The 19,447-nt window shown below is 36.6% G+C and overlaps 1 long non-coding RNA gene across 1 annotated transcript in view; it reads left to right on the forward strand.

Annotated features, from left to right (window-relative positions):
* Window positions 1–15,063, forward strand: part of LOC110319722 — a 40,324-nt gene extending 25,261 nt beyond the window's left edge. Inside the window, exon 3 of the long non-coding RNA XR_002380415.2 lies at window positions 13,912–15,063. This is a non-coding gene — a long non-coding RNA (uncharacterized LOC110319722). The remainder of the gene's footprint in view (window positions 1–13,911) is intronic.
* The last annotated feature ends 4,384 nt before the right edge of the window (window positions 15,064–19,447 follow it).

Below are 19,447 nucleotides of genomic sequence, written 5' to 3' on the forward strand. Positions count from 1 at the left end.
CTCTCTCTCTCTCTCTCTCTCTCTCTCTCTCTCTCTCTCTTTCTTTCAATGAGGCAACCACAAAGGGGCTGAGTGAGGACCATAAGCTACTCTCTTAATTCACAGGAAATCACAGACCAGTTTGACTAAATTCATTCTAATGTTAAAGCACTTATACTGGATCAATAATAATTTACTTTGAGATCTCCATAAATATCCTCTTTAAAACATCAGTGTTAAAAAGTCTATATAATATATAGAAGCATGAGTTAATTTGGAAGTAAATGAGTTAATTTTAATACTTTTTAATTAAAAGCAAATAAAAGGCAAAAGTCATCTAAATGTGAGGTGTTACCTACTTGTTTTTTTTTTGTTTTGTTTTGTTTATTTTTTATTTTGCTATAAACCCAACAACTATACCATTTGAGATTATGATTAATTGGTAACATTAACCAAATAAAGCAACTTAACACAAAAATATTGAAAGGCTTCACACTTTTAGTTTGGGTTATAATATTAAGCCAGTGCACACGATTCTTGTTACAGAGGAAAATTATAATTTGTCAAAGGCCTATGGGGGAGGTATGTGTGTGTGTTTCACTGTAAAACAAAACTACGTATTTGCTCCTAATCAACAGGAATCCTGAATGGCCTTAAATAAAGCAAGGGACTCTGTAACGATGTATTCATTCATGGTTTCCATCTCTGAAATACTGCTAGCAGTCTCTTTAATTGTGGATTTAACTCAGTTATTGGTAAGCTTAATCTCTAAAGTGCAAGCAAAAAAAAAAAAATTACACATAAGGAAAAGCAAGAAAAAGCCTTTATCTCTCCTTATCTGTTACTTGCTGTTTCCTCCTATATATTACATTATGAAGTTGCTTGGCTCGCTTGCTCTAGATGATATGTGCAGATAACTACAGTGATAATTGAACCGATGAGATGTTTTACATTCATGCTGACGGTTGCAGAATATTTTAGCACACACCTCTGCCCTTATCTCATCTACGCTGATGTAGAATACAAGCTTCAGGAGGCACATAGAAGGCTTTGGGAGTTGATTTTTTTCATAGATTGCATCGCAGGAGTGTAGCCGCCTGCGGCCATACTAACTGGGTTCCTGAGTGGGAGGCAGGAGCTGTATGGGAGAAAACGACGAGAGAAATAATGGATGCTGAGACATGGTTTTCTGTTCAAGGCTTCTTAAATTTTACTAAGAGTCTGTGCTTATAAAGAGGGGGGAGGCCCAATCCATTCTTGGTGCCTGTCCTAGAGGTGTGAGCCTGTAGGCGGATCTTCAAGATGCTGTCTCTGGAATTTCTCAAGAGTCTCTCAGCAGGTAGTAGTGTCTTGGAGAAGAGCAGGCAGGTGTAGAACAATAGAGCCACCTAGGTCGGAAGGCCCCACTCCAGGTGGTCTCTGGCTCAGTGGCAGCAAGGGAAAAGTCAGCCTTTCCAGGCTGGGGGAGGCAACACAGGAGCACATACTGATAGGGGTGCTGATGTGATGCGAACAATTGAAGTTGCATGTTTTAAACTTACAGGAAAGGAAGAAAAGAAAAGTACATTTTCCCAGCAGCCATATTGTCACTACTTCACAAAAGCAACATCTCACAATCTTAAAATGTACTGGCTAACAATTCTAAGCCAAGCTTGGTTCTCTTTAATGGGGTTACTGTAATCAAATGTGTGAAACACTCTCTACTTTCCAATATAGTATTTTAGTTTAAATGGGTTGCTCTGTTTTTACAACTACCCTGTCACGTATGTACCACTGCTTTTCTTCTCATCTTGACAGGTAGGAAACAAACATCCATAAGAGAAAGATAAGCATTGTGAACTCGGGATTTTTCTTTCTAAATGTAATTGGATTGATGAGTTTTGTTTGATGTTTATCAGCATGCTATATGACATGTTTCAAACATCTGTTTAAGTTACTTATTATTTTATAAAATGAAAACACAGTTAAAAGAAGTTGTTTCTCATTTTTGGTAACTAACATTAATATTTATCAGATTAATTTGGTAATGCAGAATATTTTCTTAAGGGTTGGGTAAAGATTAACATACTATATGCCAAGAATTCTTGGTGTATGGACAGGTCAATCAGTAAATTGAACAAAAATTTACTTTAGAGACAAGTGTGGTGGTGCACGTCTCTAATCCCAGCATTAGGGAGCCAGAAGCCCGTGCTCTCTGTGAGTTCAGGACCAGCTTGGTCTACAAAGTGAGTCACTACTGTTAAACAAAGAAACTCTATCTTGAAAAACATGTATGTACACACACACACACACACACACACACACACACACAGAAGCATCACTTTACTAAGTGATACATTCTCCAGATATTTTCTCCTCATTTGCAGTCTCATAGTAGTAGAAATATAAGTCCTGTGTCTTTGTGAATAACTTCTAATAAATATACCAACTTAAGCGCTGGGCAGATCAATTCATAAAAATTAATAAAAAATATTGGAAATCATAAATGTGTAAAAACCAGGAATTGGTTGAAGTTTCAATATGTGAAATAAATTATTCAAAGATTAACTATTTATTCCTTTTCAATCTTTTGAGCCAAAACCAAGTTACGAAAGACAATATGAGATGTAAGACGGACCAAGTGAAGTTAATTAACATCATTTTAAGTAGTGTGTCAGAGATGAACAAAGAAATCCACTTGTCAACTCCAACTGTGAAAGAATGTGCCTCTTCCTCTATGAAACCCACTCCACTGAAGTCATGAGAACAGGAAACTGCCTTTGTGTTGCAGCTAATTGTGTATGTAGTCACCGAATATTGGCGCTCTCCTCCTCTTGGCTTTCTGACTACGTACATAGTGGAGGTTGTCATTTGTGAGCAAAGCCAGGGCAGATGACCATACCTTATTTACTGCCACAGCTTCACAATTTATCTATGATCAGCATAAAAATCATGTGGAATAATAGGTTTTCTACCCCACCTTCCCACCACCCCTGTTTGTGTGTTTGTGCATACTCATGGGTGTGTGTGTTTTTATGTCTTTATGTCTCTTCTCCACTTCTCCCCTCTTACCTCTCCTTTTCTTTTATTCATAAAGAAATGTTCTTATATGTTTTGAGACTAACAAATTGTCTGATTTTTCTAAACTGCCAGTGCAATAAACAATACACCTGTTTTCTATAAAGATTAACAAATATGATTAACTTTATGATACTTGAGTTCTCTGTAAGGTGATAAATAAATGCTAAGCATTTGCGATTTATACTAATTGTAAGGCACATGAGCACTTACACATGTCTAACATCTGGCAGTTTGATGTAAATACACTTTGAAAAGATATGAAATATATATTCACATTTTAGAAGATTTCTCAAATAACTATAATTGCGTATTTGCCAAGAGTAATTCAAGTTCAAAAACTATCTCAAATTCCAATTTAAAAATTGTTTTTAACCTTATCCTATATTGGTGCTTATATTAAATGACCAATTACTATTTATTTTCAAATCAAAAGAAAACAGCATTTATCTATTTTTAACAGCACAATTTATATGGTTGTGCATGCATATGTGTGTGGTATTTTAAAATTGTCTAAACATGAGGTATATTGTTTAATGAGCTGTCAAGTACAGTACTGTACCATACAGCAGATCTGTAGAACTTATTCATCTTAGATAAATGGTACTGTATAACTATAACTTGTTGTATATAGAGGAATTTCTCATTTTTCCAGCCCCCTAGCCACTGGTGGCTGCCAGTCTCCTCTTTATGTCTATGAAATTGACAACTGTAGACAGTCCAGAGAAATGTAGTCTTTCCTAGGTTCAATCCCCAGGACCTTCTAAAACTGGGTTGGTGGCTCCAACCCGAAACCCTAGCACCTGGGAAGTACAGGAAGAATGCTGAGAACTTCAAAGTCACTCACAGCTATCTAGAAGTGAGATGGCTGAATAAAAAGTCACTCACAGCCATCTAGAAATAAGATGTCTGAATAATGAACAACTCTGTTGCTCAATTGTTTTTGAGAGCCTATTGTATAGTTTCACATGGTGGATACAACATATTCCATTATACCAAGAATGCACAAAGGTTCCAGTTTCTCCCTTTTCTTCCCAGTATTTATATTGTTTTAATGAAAGCTATTCTAAGAGATGTGAGGTGATATTTCACTTTATTTGCATTTCTCTGATGTTTAATAACAGTGACTATTATTTTGTTTCATATACCCATTGCCATTTGTATGTATTTGTCAAAAATACTAACTCATGCCAAGAGTACATTTTAAAACTGGATTATTAGATGTTTTTTCTATAAATTGTGGGAGATCTATCTATCTATGTATAGTTTTGAATAGTTCCTTATCAGATATATATTTCTACCTACTTATATATTTTTATTCTGATTATTAATCTTTAAAGACTGCACAAGCATACTCAGGTGTGCACATGCATACACACACACACACACACACACACACAGATTGAACTAATAAACTTTTAATGCCTTAGGTAAAATCCAGGACACAGAATCAACACAAAGAAATCAGTTGCATTTACACACACTACTGGCAAAGTATCTTAAAACAAAGTTAGGAAAGCAGTATCTATAGACAAAAACCTCAAAATAGATACATAGGCGTACTCTCACTTAAAACGAAGGACGGATGCTATCTTAAAATAAAATAGCTTCTTTTATGACTTTGGACCTCTTACCTGTTCTGAAATTGTTTTTCTCACTTTCCCACTTTCATTTCTTCATCCTCAAGAACCAGCCCCTGCCCCAGCCCAGGATCAACCATGTACATAATCACTTGCTTGTTCGTAACACTCCTTTCATTTCTCCTACTACCACAACTCAAATATTTCCTAAACCTGAGTTCATCAAGACCCCAATCTTGTTCACCATCACTGCAGGGGGGTAGGGGGTACATGTCTTGAGAATTCCAGGTGGAAGTTCACCAAATGTGGAGCATTTACAAACGTGTTGGCTTATTACAGTGAGACTTTCATTTTCATGTATTACAGACTTGATAATTTTTGGCAAATATGTAAAGTTGTTTTTTATAGGAATTAGGCATCCAACCCAGAAAAATACTAAGAAGATGGTCATTAAATATATTTTACTAATATATAGTTTATAGTAGAAGGGCCTTGCAAGAAATAAGATTTTAATTTTGATGCTGTAACATCTAAAAATGATGCTTAAGAATTATTTTTTGTTGATGTAGTATCTTACTAGGTATTCCAAACTATTGTTAAACCCCTACACCTCCAGGAAATCTCCTGTCTTTATCTCCTGATTTGAAGTGTGCATGCTATACCCAGCGAAGTATAAAATTTTAGCATCTTAAACTAACTCTTTACTCTAAACGACAAGAAAGATCTGACTTATTTAAACAAACAAGCAAACAAAAAACTGTAAGAAACTAATAGAAAAGTCTTGAGATCAGGACTTGGAGCCCTGTGATCTAGGCTCCTTTCTCAAAATTGAGATTAATTGGCAGATTTCCTGCTGTGAATTATTTGTGCTTTCAAGTAGTCACAGAGGTAAAAGTGCATCTCAGATGGGCTCACCAGCTATCAGTATTTGCAGGTCTACTCCCTTAAGGCCTACTATACAAACCTTTGAGCTCAAACTTAGCTCAGGCCTCCGTGTGGACTCTGTTAGGAATAGGGACATAATGATAATTCCTCTTTCGAATAAAGCCACATGAGGCAGCAGAGAAGAACAACATGACATTTGATCAGAAAGCCCAGAGAAATGAAAAGTACACATTTGACTTTCTGGAAAACACAACTTCCAGAAGCAAAAATTCTAACTCTGAAGACCCTTTGACAAGAATGAATTTCGTCAGCTTGAGAATTTCTCTCATAAGACACATTGTTCTTCAATGATGTTTCTTACAGCCTGTCTTCTCTCTGGTCCCAAGTCCCTTCCTTCCCTCATTTCTTTCCTCTCACACTTAAGATGAGCTGTCATCTCCAGCATAAGGTTTCAAGCTCTAGCACTTGCCTAAGTGCCCTCTCCTTCTTGGTCCCACAGCTTCTTTCTTGGCTGCATTCAACCCAATTGCATGTGTGGTTGAATATTGTAATTTATGCCTGGCTTACAGAGATACCTTATGGTTTTTAAATATGGAAATACTTGTGGGTTACCCTAAGTGTTTTCCTAGTTCTTCTGGATATAGAGCACATCTCATTGTATCCATGAGTCAAAGCTATGCTTGAAAGGCATAGACTCAGCCCCAATCACTGGGCCACTGTGCATACTGCCTGTGTGTTGCTTCTTGGATTCGGTGCAAGTTTATTCTTCAATGTAATTGCTCTTATAATTGGCCAGCGTGATGCCAGTTCTTAACTGAGCGTTGATGTTCTGTCTCTGCTGATGATTGCTGCTGCTCTGCTCTCTCCTCTTCGTAGGACCATACACCTCCTCCCTGCCACCCAGATCCACAGATTCTTCCATTTCCTTCCCTAAAATGTAATCAGAAATGTAATGAATGTTGACTCCTCTGGGCACTTTTCTATTCATTGAGGTTACTCATGAGTGAGAAAATATGTGGCCCGAATGTTCCATAACTAGAGATCAGAAGAATGAAGGCTGGCTTAGAAATAACTGTAGAAGAGAACATCCAAAGAATTGTTCACAGAGAGCATCCTTGAGGACAGATACTCAGCTGTGCTTGACACCTTCCTGGGGTCAGGACCCCATCAGCTGAACCTAGAACAAAAATAACTCAGACACAGAAGGTCATTTAAGAGCAGAGAAAGGGCACACGTGGTGACATCACAGTGTGAACAAGAAGGTGGATCACCAGATGACTAGATCTATGATTCCACTCAGTGGGCTCTAACTCAAAAGAGTGGAGTGTCTCTGCAAGAGACCTTATCTGGGAAGACACATTCTTTGAATCTTTATTGTCCCCAAGCTGTGAACACCTTGATATTTTTTTCTCTTTTGACCAAATACAGATTAAAGCCATGTTTCTAACAAACCTCAGTATCATCCCCATTAGAAGTATAAAAGAATTCAATATTTAAAATTACCCCAAGGTGCTGGGAGATAGTCCCAGTGATAAATAGCTTCCTAAATAAGACTACATACATACGTACATACATAAATACATGCATAAGTACATACATACATACATACACAGTGCCTGAGAAAGATATCTGTATTCTGAGTCTGGCCGCCACAGGCATACACACATACAAGCATTTATATGAAGTACATCCAAAAACTAGTGAACCCTTGAAAAATTTCAGATTTGAGAAAGTAATTTTCAAGTACACGAAGAAACACTAGTATAGTAATAACCTAGTTCATCAGAAAAATCCATTCACTAGAATCAGCCACTTTGAGCTTTGGATTTCTTTCCACAAAACAAACAAGCCTGACAGAATACAAACAGGATTTTAGCCATTCTGAGAGATACATAGGTATGAAGAGATGGTTACAAACAGTGACACTGAACACTATGCTTGGTGGCCAGCTAGACTCCATTGGATGGCAAAGCAACTTTCCCCAGATTACAAAAAAGTACAAATAACTCAAAGTAAGAGTTTCAAAACAAGCATCATAGTTTTCAAACATCAGAATTTGGGGTGGGAGGCAGCTTTTAAGTACTCATATTTCCAGTCTATACATCTGATATGATGAAGAGCTCTCTTATTTCTGTCAAATTCCTAGATATTTCTACTATAACCCACATGCCAGTGTTATTAAATCTCACCGCCCCGAGGAGTGCAGCTAGCAAAGGGAAAACCGTCAAGCAAACGGTTGTCCTTATTTTTAAGCAACCCTTGTCCCCACTTCCATTAAGCTAAATATCCTAAAATTGACTTAATTGCCATACCTAATGGCAAGCTTGCAGAATGTGAAAGTGCCAGGGAAAAGGAAAAAAAGATGGAGCTCTCTAATGTTAGCAGGGCTACTGCAAGATGGGCGGCACATCAAAGAAATCGGAGCTGTTTTTTTTTTTTTTTTTTTTTTTTTCCATGATAATTTAAGGAACCCAGCATCCTCTGAAAGCGAACTATGTTCTAATAGGCACTCTGCTCTTAGTCCCAACCAAGTGCAAGGGACAGACGTTTAGTGTTATTTATTAGCATACATGAACAACTAAACCATAATGGAGTCAATTTTTTTTCCTCAAGAGGAAACATCTCAAGTCCCTAAATAGAGTTGTAAGGATTTAAGATAACTAGAAAAACCATTTGAATATTTTAATAAGATTACGATATCCTCTCTAGGTAGAAAACGCCAGAAAACAAAGCTCTAAGATGGCTCATGGGTGTTTGCTGTTTGTACTGATTTCTACTCACAAAATGCTACAGAAATTTAATGAACATTGATATAGAAAAAATAAGAAAGAAATCACCACCCCAATGGCATCCTCCTTTCCTTCATGTGTGTGTGTGTATGTATGTGTGTGTGTGTGTGTGTGTGTGTAATTAATATTAAAAATTCAAGTGGGTGAATGTTCACCTGAAAGAGTTCTATCCTTTGAACTTGATACTTCTGTCTCCTAGTCACCCAAAGAGCTCATTTCCTTGGTTGGTGGGCTAAAATTTAAGTCTTTCATTTTTTTCTCAGCTACACTGATACAGATCTTGATGACCAGATGTGGGAGCACGGTTTCCATTCTTTTCTGGGAGCCGTGTCTGGGGTATCTGTTCCTCATCTCTGCTCCAGAAGAGATGTTTTTTCTTCTCCTTTCAGCTCTTCAAGCCAGTCTGTAAGGGTTCCAACTTCCAGTTGGAGATGGAAAGGCACAGTAAATGCCTGAGGTAGGTCTTCCAGGAACAGTGAGGAACCAGAAATATACCCACTGTGCAGAGGAACCACTGGCTACATGTCTGGCCAGTTGTTGCTACTGTGTGAATGTAAACCCAGTGTCATAAATCTTCCAAATTCCAACGAGAAGCCTAAAAACGGGTGATTTGAATATATATATATAATCCTGATGCTTAAATACTGGCTTATATTTAAAAAATATTATGCCAGTCAATATTGTGTTTGGGAACTAAATAGAGTTTGCCCATAGCCAATTTACTCTGCTAGCCCACTTTATCTACCGTTAACTTATAGCTCATGTTTGAGCACGAGTACAAACTTAGATCAGTCTGGAGAGATGCTCTGGGTGCTTACTTAGAAAGTATGAGAACCAGAGTTCTAATCTTAGCACCCAGGTAAAAACAAAAACAAAGATCTTTAAAAATCATATGGATCTTTGAGGATAAGATAGGAGGATGTTTAAGCTTTCTGATCACAACCCCAACTCTACTATCAATGAGATACCCTGTTTTAAAGGAACTGTTTTAAAGGATAGATCAGGGCCTACACACACACACACACACAGAGAGAGAGAGAGAGAGAGAGAGAGAGAGAGAGAGANAGACAGACAGACAGACAGACAGACAGACAGACAGAGACAGAGAGAGAAACAGAGAGAAATAGAGAGAGAGAAACACAGAGATATACACAAAGATACACACAAACACACACACACACACACACACATATGCACACAAACCCACACACCTAGACCAGCATATCCTCATTTGTGTGTATTATTTAGCCATTTAATTCATTTTTCATGATAAAGTAATTCATCATACCCACCTCTTTTGTGATGAGCTATCTTCCATATTCTTTTAAATCCCAACTTCATTTAAACATTCAGATTAAATTTGACTGCATAGAAAATACTGTAGATGACAAATACTGGATGTAATGATAACGTAGTCATGGCTCTCAAGATATTTGTTTGCCTACATGAACAGAAATCTCAGAGGCACTAGACATTCTACTACCATAAAAGGCTCTCACAAGACATGCCATGATATAACTGAAGTTTGTCACTGAAACATGGGTTCTACTTAATACTAAAAAGTTTGAGGATAGAGAAGATAGCTCAATGAGCTAAAGCAGGGGGGACAAGCCTGACAAACTTTTGACCCTGAAATCAGCATGAGCCCACATGATGGAAGGAAAGAATGTAGTACTGCAAGCTGTCCTCTGACCTCCACATGCATGCCATGGCACACACGTGACCACACGCATATACACACAAACACAAAATAAAACAAATGTGATAAAATATAGACATTTGAAAGTACCCATTACTTAGATTTCTATCATGTCCTCCAAGTTTAATACACCAACGTGCGTGATATAAGATCAGTAGTTGTATGTGTGGATGATGGTATGTGAGTGGATGACCAAGCAGCACATAAATAGTCACAATTCTCAACTGAGGAAAATTGGCAAGAACTAATAATAGTCAATTTTTTAAAAGCAAATATAGAGAGCATGGATAAATGACCAATGATAAATGGGAACACAAGTGACAATACATAAGACAGAGAATTCAACAACAAACAAGGGCTTTGGGAAGGAAGTAAAAACATATTGTTGGAAAGTTTAAAGTGTAACATATTGAATCCCAAGTTCCAAGGAGACCAAGAGCAGTCCCGTGAGGACTCCAAAATACAGCTTCAGTTGGAGCTGTCAGAAACAAAGTCTTGGGAGTTGGCTCCATCGGGAAAGTGCTTTTCAAATAAGCACGAGGATAGATCTCTAGCATGCATGTAAAATAATCTGATATGTGTATTCTCTCAGTACTGGGAAAGCAGAGACAAATGGGAGTTGGCTCCATCGGGAAAGTGCTTTTCAAACAAGCACGAGGATAGATCTCTAGCATGCATGTAAAATAATCTGATATGTGTATTCTCTCAGTACTGGGAAAGCAGAGACAAATGGGGCTCTGAGACTTCGGCCACTTAGCAAAACCTACACAGTCACCTCCAGGGCAATGAGAAACTGTGCCACAAAATAAGGTAGACTTGTCCAGTGTAATGATACTCAGGTTTGTCTTTTGGCCCCCACAAGCACAAGCATACATGCATCATCATAAACACATAGATACACACATGTGGGCACATGCACGCAGGTGTGTACACCTGCATGTGTGTGTTAGCACCATACACACACACACACACACACACACACACACACACGAAGTATCAGAGACAGTATGTTTTGTGAACAAATTCGGCTGGGTCAATGAGTTTAACTTGACAGAACCATACAGAGAAGAAAAGCATAGATTTCTTTTTTTCCACTTAAAAAGATGGAGATGGTCCCTAGGACAAGATCCTTGTTTTACACATTTTGTCTCTCTCTGCATTTTCTCACTGTGGCATGTATATAGCAAGTACTTTTTAAATGTTTCTTGGTTCGAGTCCTAAGAATGTCACCCAGTATAGAAGGTAAGGCATAAAATGAGGAAGGGATCCTGCAAGAACATAAACATGGATTACTTAACGGACAGGAAGCAAGAAGAGCAAAAGGGTGGACGTCAAATGAGAAGCATGTTTTCTTCTTTTTTTTTTCTTTTCTTTTTTCCCTCTCTTTTCATCTTTTGAACTTTTTTTTTTCAATTTTTTATTGGATATTTATTTGCATTTCAAATGTTATCCCCTTTCCCGGCTTTCCCTCCGGAAACCCCCTCTCCCTGCTTCTATGAGGATGCTCACCCACCAGCTCACCCAGTCCCACCTCCCCACCCTTGCATTCCCCAACACTGAGGCATGGAGCCATCCCAGGACCAAGGGCCTCTCCTCCAATTGATGTCCAACAAGGCCATCTTCTGCCACATATGTGGCATACATAGATTTCATAGAGAATGGTCCTACAGATTGAAACGCTCCAGTGCATTCTTTGGAGACAGGAGCTTAAAGTTAGCCGTTGGGATTGTCAACAGGAGAAGGCTAGAAAATGTGGCTCATGTTTTAAATTAATCACTGGAACTAATAATGTGTACTCTTGGGTTGGTGGGAGCTCTGGGAGTGGGGGGAGTGCGGTCTGGATGGTTGATATTGTTGTTCTTCCTATGGGTTGCAAACACCTTCAGCTCCTTCAGTCCTTTCTCTAACTCCTCCATTGGAGACCCCACGTTCAGTCCAAAAATTGGCTGAGAACATTCGCCTCTGTATTTGCCAGGCTCTGAAAGAGCCTCTCAGGAGACAGCTATATCAGGCTCCTGACAGCAAATACTTTTTGGCATCCGCAATAGTGTCTAGGTTTGGTGTCTGTTTATGGGATGGAGCCCCAGGTGGGGCAGTCTCTGGATGGCCTTTCCTTCAGTCTTTGCTCCACACTTCGTCGAGAAAAGAGCTTTCATAGAGAATGGTCCTACAGATTGAAACGCTCCAGTGCATTCTTTGGAGACAGGAGTTTAAAGTCAGTCATTGGGGTTGACAACAGGAGAAGGCTAGAAAATGTGGCTCATGTTTTAAATTAATCACTGGAACTAATCACTGGGACTTCAGAATACATCCTTTGATGAGTTGTTAAGTCAATCTGTGTAAGGCAAGTTTCCAAACCCACAATTTAGCAACATAACTGGTAATATAGATCTAGTCTCGGAGACTAACGGGCAATTAATTGTGCTGCGTTTCATTACAGGTTTCCTAATTGAAAGTGTTTCCTGCTGAGAGGGCAAGCTTGGTATACATTAAAAGATAAATATGAAATGAGATATTTCAACCTTGACTTATTTTTTAACAATTAAAAACTTCAAATATAGACACACATGGGAATGAACTGACCCACTTAAATATTTCAAATTTTTCAATTAACTCCCGCTTGTACTTAAAATATACACCAAAAATATAAATATGATTAAAGGCTAACAATTCTTTTAACAAAATTCAGATGTTGTTGGCTTGTGATTTTTTTTTAATCTATCATTGCTCCAAATGTTTACATCTTTCCCTGACATGCAAAGAACTATATAAAAAAAAAAAAACCCTTAGTATAATGAGAATCAGTACATTGTTTCTAGAAAATTCATGTATCCTATGTGTCCTATACACTTATGTAACTCAAATATCTTTTGTTATTTTTTTCTAATTGGTTGAACTTTTTGAAGATTAAATATTCAAGTGTCTTCAATAATGTATAATCCATCACCACTCCACTATCTCATCCTACTGCTTTGTTAGACATTAAAATCTAATAAGGAATTGAATTTCATTTAAATCACATAGCTTTACTGTTAAAAAGTTGAAGTAACAGAGTGTGATCTCTTCACGCACACACACACACACACACACACACAAAGATCAAAATGCATATCTTTTAAGCCTCAGATCCACAGTAGCATGTTACATTATTATTTGGATAATGTATTATAAAGTGCATAATAGATTTTTTTTTTCAACCCACAAAAGAAGTTGACATCTCTGAATTACTGAACAACCATTGACCAACAACTGGCATGGCCTCTTAAAGCCCATAGCAGGTAATGGGAAGTGAGATGCTAGGCTACAGAGTTAGGGATTTAAAAATGTCAAGCTACACTAATAATTCATCCATCCTGGAGCCATAAAGCCAGAGGCACGTCAATAATAATGGCAAGCTCTTTGGAAAACAGGTAGAATTAACATCTTGTGTTTTAACTTTGAGAGACTATCACAGAACTTTGGTAAATGGTTTCCTCCAGCCAATGAGGCTGCTGCTGTGTGTTTTATGCATCACTGTTACATATTATGCCTCCCAGACATATGGCTTCCAACTACAAGGCTACACAAGCTGTTGGCTGACAAAGGGCCTGACACGGCATAATAGCGAAATGTGTGGGCAATAAAAAGGAGAGCAGAAAATAAATATCAATCCCTGAGCAAGTCGAGTGTGCCAGGGGATACAGGCAATTTCACATGCAGAAAGCACAGACACAGGATGCTAGGGGGTTGAAGGGCATCCTAAGTGGGGAGACATGTTCATCAGAATAAAATTTGCTTAGATTATTTTTTTTTAATCTCTTAAAATTTCTGATGACACGATGGTCTATTTTAGAAATCACACTTAGAAGTGGGACTGCAATTCTGTGCTAACAAAGCTATAAGCTCTCCGGCATTTAACCTTATTTCTCCCCATTGTTATCAGATTTGAAAGAAGTTTCAGGAAAACAGCTGCATTAGAAGACCAAGGGATTTCCAGGAACAAGATGAGAAGAGTATTTTACTGTATCAAACATGTTCTTTATTACAACTCGGGGCAACTAAAAACAGTCACTACAGCTGGTTACCAATTAAGTCCCTACCAAAAAAAAGAATAACCTTTAGATCTCTCTTTAATGAGGATAAAAATGTGTTTATACTGATCATGATTTTCTGAACGCAAGTCTATTTCTAACTTATCAGTGGACTCCTGGCTCTTAAATGTAGTATTTGAATCAAATGCCCAGGAACTTTGAATGGCACCCACCCACCGATTAGAAGGCAAAGAGATGAATTAGAAGTAGCTGATAAAATCCATGATATGATTTGCCGTACTTTAACAAAGGACATTTTGTATAATGTGACAAAATCACAACAAAATATAGAGTGTCTTGTTACAAAGGGATCAGCTATACGTTATTTGAAACTTCCATTCTGAGACTGCAGATGCAGAATACATGCTAAGTCGCTGCTACTCAACAGAAGTTGATTCTGTTTTCAGGGAATTGGCCATAATGAGAGAAAAAAATCATCTGCAAGTAATAATTAAGGGGTAATACAATTAAGCTTCTGAAAATAGAATAAAATGTGTGTGTAGATGCACTGAGGCTGCTAAAAAAAATAGAAAGCAGATCACTTCAATCAAATTCACACCTACATTGTGCAGTTACTAATAAAGTGTAGCAATTTTAAATTCATTTAAAGTCCTTTTTGAAAAAAAGGAAGAAGGAAAAGAAAATAAAGATCTATCAGTTGCATCAAAAATGGTTTAATTCAGTTGAAGTCACAGGCTGGTTTAGGAAAATTGGATTTTACTGATCTTCTATTGATTTTTAGCAAATTTAAAACTGTCGCTATCTGCTGATTCTGCTGATCCACAAATTCAAAGTGTCCAAACAATTTACATATCACTGAAAAATGACTGTTTTAATGCACTGTATTTATAAAGCAGCACTCTTTTGTGGCGTCTGCAGCTAGCCGACTACAGAACGAACACTCTGACATCATTCTTTCCAGCATACAGAGAAGTCTCTTTTTTTTTTTTTTTTTACTCAGCCATAACATATTGACTGAGAAATAAAACCATTTCTCATTTCCTTTATGATAGCTTAATGATCAGTATCTCAGTTGTTCTCTGTAGTTTTTAATAAAGCTAAGTAGTGCTGTGTAGGGTCAGTAAGGGCTACTACATCATGTTAGCAGCCCATGCAAAGATATCGGTTTTTTTTCTTAAGTTTCTTGTAAAAATTCTATCAGGAAATAACTACATTATTTAGAGTCTGTTATTCATAAAACCCTATGTATGTATGTGTGTGTGTGTGTGCGTGTGTGTATTTGTGTGAGTATATTTACATATAATATATAAATATATACATTATATATATATTTGTATATAATATATGTAATTATATATTTATATATAATTTATTATGAGTATTCATCCCATCAATTATGCTTTGTTATTGTTATCTCTGTGTAAAAGTTGTATATTGTATATGATGTGTATGTATGATGTGTGTGTATACATGTATGTGTGAGTACATGTGTGTGTATGTGTGTGTGACGCAGTTGTGGAGGTCAGATGATGATTTGGGGTTATTTCAGTTTCCACCTTTTTTGACACAGTATTGCATAATTAGCATGTATCCTGTCTAGCTCATCCTCAGGCTTCTATGGGTTCTCCAGTCTTTGCTTCCCATCTCCAACTAGGACAACTTGGATTACAGATGAATGCCATCACTCTCAGCTTTGTGCCAATTGCTTTAGTCACCAAGCCATTTCCCAAGAGCATTTCCTTGATTTATTCATTTAACGTTTTTCCCAAGTTCCCACAGTGCTTGAAACACTCTACTTGAGTGTTTCTGGAGCTAAGCAAACTTCATATCTGGTAACTCAAAGCATTTTATTCCTAAAGATTTGATAAAGTTGTATCTATTCAATTAAATGGTGATGAAATCCTTAGATAAGTTATTTATCATAAGCGGTAGCATTCCATACTATGTCACTGAAAAAGAATATCAGTGCATTTCTTTTCCTTTCACATACCTCTGCTATCTGGCGGAGGTCAAGCTGTTATGCCTTCTTCCAAGTCATTCCTGTTCAACAATGATCCATCCATTTCTGTAATCACTGGTCTGGTGCAGAAGAGCAGAGCACATCCCTGTTTGTATGAAGGCAGAAAATCTGTAACAGCTCTAAGGCTCATCTTTCAAATATCCTACAGGAAACATTCACTCCTGCAGATTTCCAAACATACCAACACAAGTTCTCCAAAGAGAGTAGTGTTTGTAAAGATGCATTTAAAGGATGCGTTGAAAATATCTTCACAGGAAAAACTTAAGGTTATAACAGATTTGACGGAATATAAATGTACATATGATTAGTTACTTTCACATTTTAGAGATTTTTTTTTTTTTCTTAAGTTCCTAGCTAACTTACAAAGATGACAAACTGAAAATTTTGCTGGAGGTGAAGTCATACACTTCACTCATTACTTGTAATTATCATCAGATAATCAAATACAACCCAATTTGTCATTGTGAATAATGGAATGTTCTGGGGCAGGGACAATCTGTTAGTGTTTTGTCATGTCAGACAGGAACACATGACCTAAAGAAAGCCACTCATTCACTACCAGGAAATGACTCTATCTCTGTGCCTTTGATTTTATATATCTATGAATATGTGTAAAAATCTAAGATAATTCAGAAGAATAAATTAATCCAACTTAGATCTGGAAGACTGTTGTGCATTTTCAATGTAATTAAATGGAAATGCATGCAAATACTAGTGTGCATCAACATGCATATTAATGATTCCTCAAAATCATGCAATCTATTTTAAAAGATTATTTTCAATTGTTTCTTATTATTCCTTTAGAAGTAACACCTGATATTAACAACAATAATTTAAATTCTCTGTAATATTATTGTTTTCATTTGGGGATAATATAATTTATTTCCTAGTTTTAATCATGTTGTTTGCTTGGTATTTTAATATCATCTGTCAATATAATCACTCACCAATATTCCAGCACTCCCTTTTGGTAGATGTCTTCAATTAAGTTGTGTTGCCTGAAACCACACACATACTTTTAGGCCCTTGATCATTTTGCCAACTTGACCTTTCTGAGGGTTCATTAGTTGATTCCCACTCTGAATTCTATAGAGTGGATCTCACTGAATTCCTGTTAGTTGTACATTCTAATTTCCACAAAACATTGCTAAATGAGAAGCCAACAAGTCACACCATGTGTTCTTTAAATATATAACACTCATCAGATGCAAAGAAAAAAGAAAATAGGCACAGGGGTAGGGGCTGTTAACATTGGCAGGAACTACAGATGATGCCCAGCTATAGGCCACACTTTCTCACTAATAAATGAATAGTTAGACTTCCAGGGATTCAGTGACAGAAGAACCTGGGGATTCTGCACAGGACATCCTTGGACTTCACTTATATCTCTTGGAGTAGAAAGAGAAACAAATTACCAAATCATAGCCCAGAACAGAAAGTTTTATTTAGCACTTTTAAAACATAGGATTTATATAAAAGCAGTCTGCTAAGTTTATATATGAAGCAATTTCCCTACTAGGTGACTAAGGATAACAAAAATCTTATTCTTTCACGTTACAGAAACAATTTCAGATGTGACAGTGATGATTATCTTTGTTTAATGATAGTCAAGCCGAAAACAGTTTTCTGAGAAACTCCTGACTGATTCGGAAGGAAATTCATACATTTATGATTATATTTTAAAACATGCATCATAAATTAATTTTGCCTAAATTTATAAAGAGAAGCCATTTTAAATAGATAACATTATAAATGATCAGACTTCAAATTATTAGTAATGTTTAACCTTTAGTCAACTCATGTATTGCCTATAAATATGGCTACTAATGTATATGAATTAAGTGAGTGGAGATATATTCCTGGAATGAAATGTGGTAATAATTACTAATTTCACATCAGTGAAAGATCATCTAGACAAAATTAATCTGATACTAAAAGAAGTTAATTTAGATCAATTGTTAAAATAGAAAAAATTTGGAAGCCACTGACTACCTTGAACAGGAGTATTAATAGTTAATAGTGTCATTAGCTGATGATGAATTTGTAAAAAGCAAAGTTATATGAAATATTTCTTAGAAAATGTGATCGATTAGCACTTTGCAATCAATGACTACTGGAAAGATCATAATTCATCATGTAATTCATACTAACCTAAAATTTCAAAACTGCTTGAAAGAAAATATTTGGAAGTATTCTTGACATAAATTTGACTATGTAGTTTTATTCTGAGTGTAATGTTTATGTGTACGTTACTTGGGAATCCATTTTCTGGATAAACACTTAGTGCTCAATTAACAGAATGACTATTTCCCCAAATCTATTTGTATTCAGAATTTATTTACTTATGAATTCTGAAAACATGGGCAAGAAGAGTACGTCTCAGATACTAGATAATGGAGCACTACTTTGTTATGCATTTGTTTTTCTTTTGAATGCAGTAGAATAACAGTGAATGAATATATCCTGTGCTTTATAATGTCTAGGCATTTACTATGTTTTTAGAAATTTGATGTTTTCACTAAGAGCTTTATGAATATTAAATGTACAATAACCAATATAATAAGCTAATGTTATAATTGCAATAAAGAAAAAATTTCACTGTGTAGACCATCAGTAAATAATTTCATTTGTCCTGAATTTCAAAATAGTGAATACATGAGCCTCTTTTGCTTTCTAAGGATGATAAATCTCTGTTATGTATTCTTCTGAAACACAAAACATAAGGTAAAATTAAGGAACACATACCCTGAAACAAAAAGTTTTCCCAAAACTTGCCATGGTTTTTCAAGGAAAGATAAACTTCTATTGTGTTTCAGTAAGTTACACAGAAAAGATTTGATGGTGAACAGTTACCCATAAATCATTTCTAGGAAAGCATTTCCATTAAGAAGTCTGAGACAAATGGGTACAGTTAGGGTATTTTTCACACTAGTTGTGATCTAATTTCCCACTATTGTTAGGGTCCCCAAAGCTCAATGAGTTTTCACAATACCAGACTGGATCTCAGTGTCCAACAGATGAGAAGTGTCTGTATCAGTGTAGACACAATGAGACAGTCTGCCAAACCCTGGAGATTATTGTGTAAGTATCGACAAGTTAATGTCCTCCCAAAACATACAAAGGTTAGGAATGACGCAAAAGAACATGGGGTTCAGCTGCAGGTCACGCATGGGTAGCTGACTTTGCAGAAAGGGCTCAAAACTTTTGGACTTCGGTTGTTTGACCAAGATTTTGAACGAGATACCATGGCCTAACTCTCTCATGAAGAGAAAAATATATTTATTTGTTTGATTGACTATTTTAAATAAGGCAGAGTCAGTTTGTTCTTGTTCTTGTTGCTTTTCATTTTTCACAGTTGGAACAATATCTCAAAGGCTTCAGAACACTAGAACAAGTCAAATAGTTGT

The sequence above is a fragment of the Mus pahari genome, chromosome 4 (assembly GCF_900095145.1).
Source record: "Mus pahari chromosome 4, PAHARI_EIJ_v1.1, whole genome shotgun sequence".
NCBI classification, from domain to species: domain Eukaryota; kingdom Metazoa; phylum Chordata; class Mammalia; order Rodentia; family Muridae; genus Mus; species Mus pahari.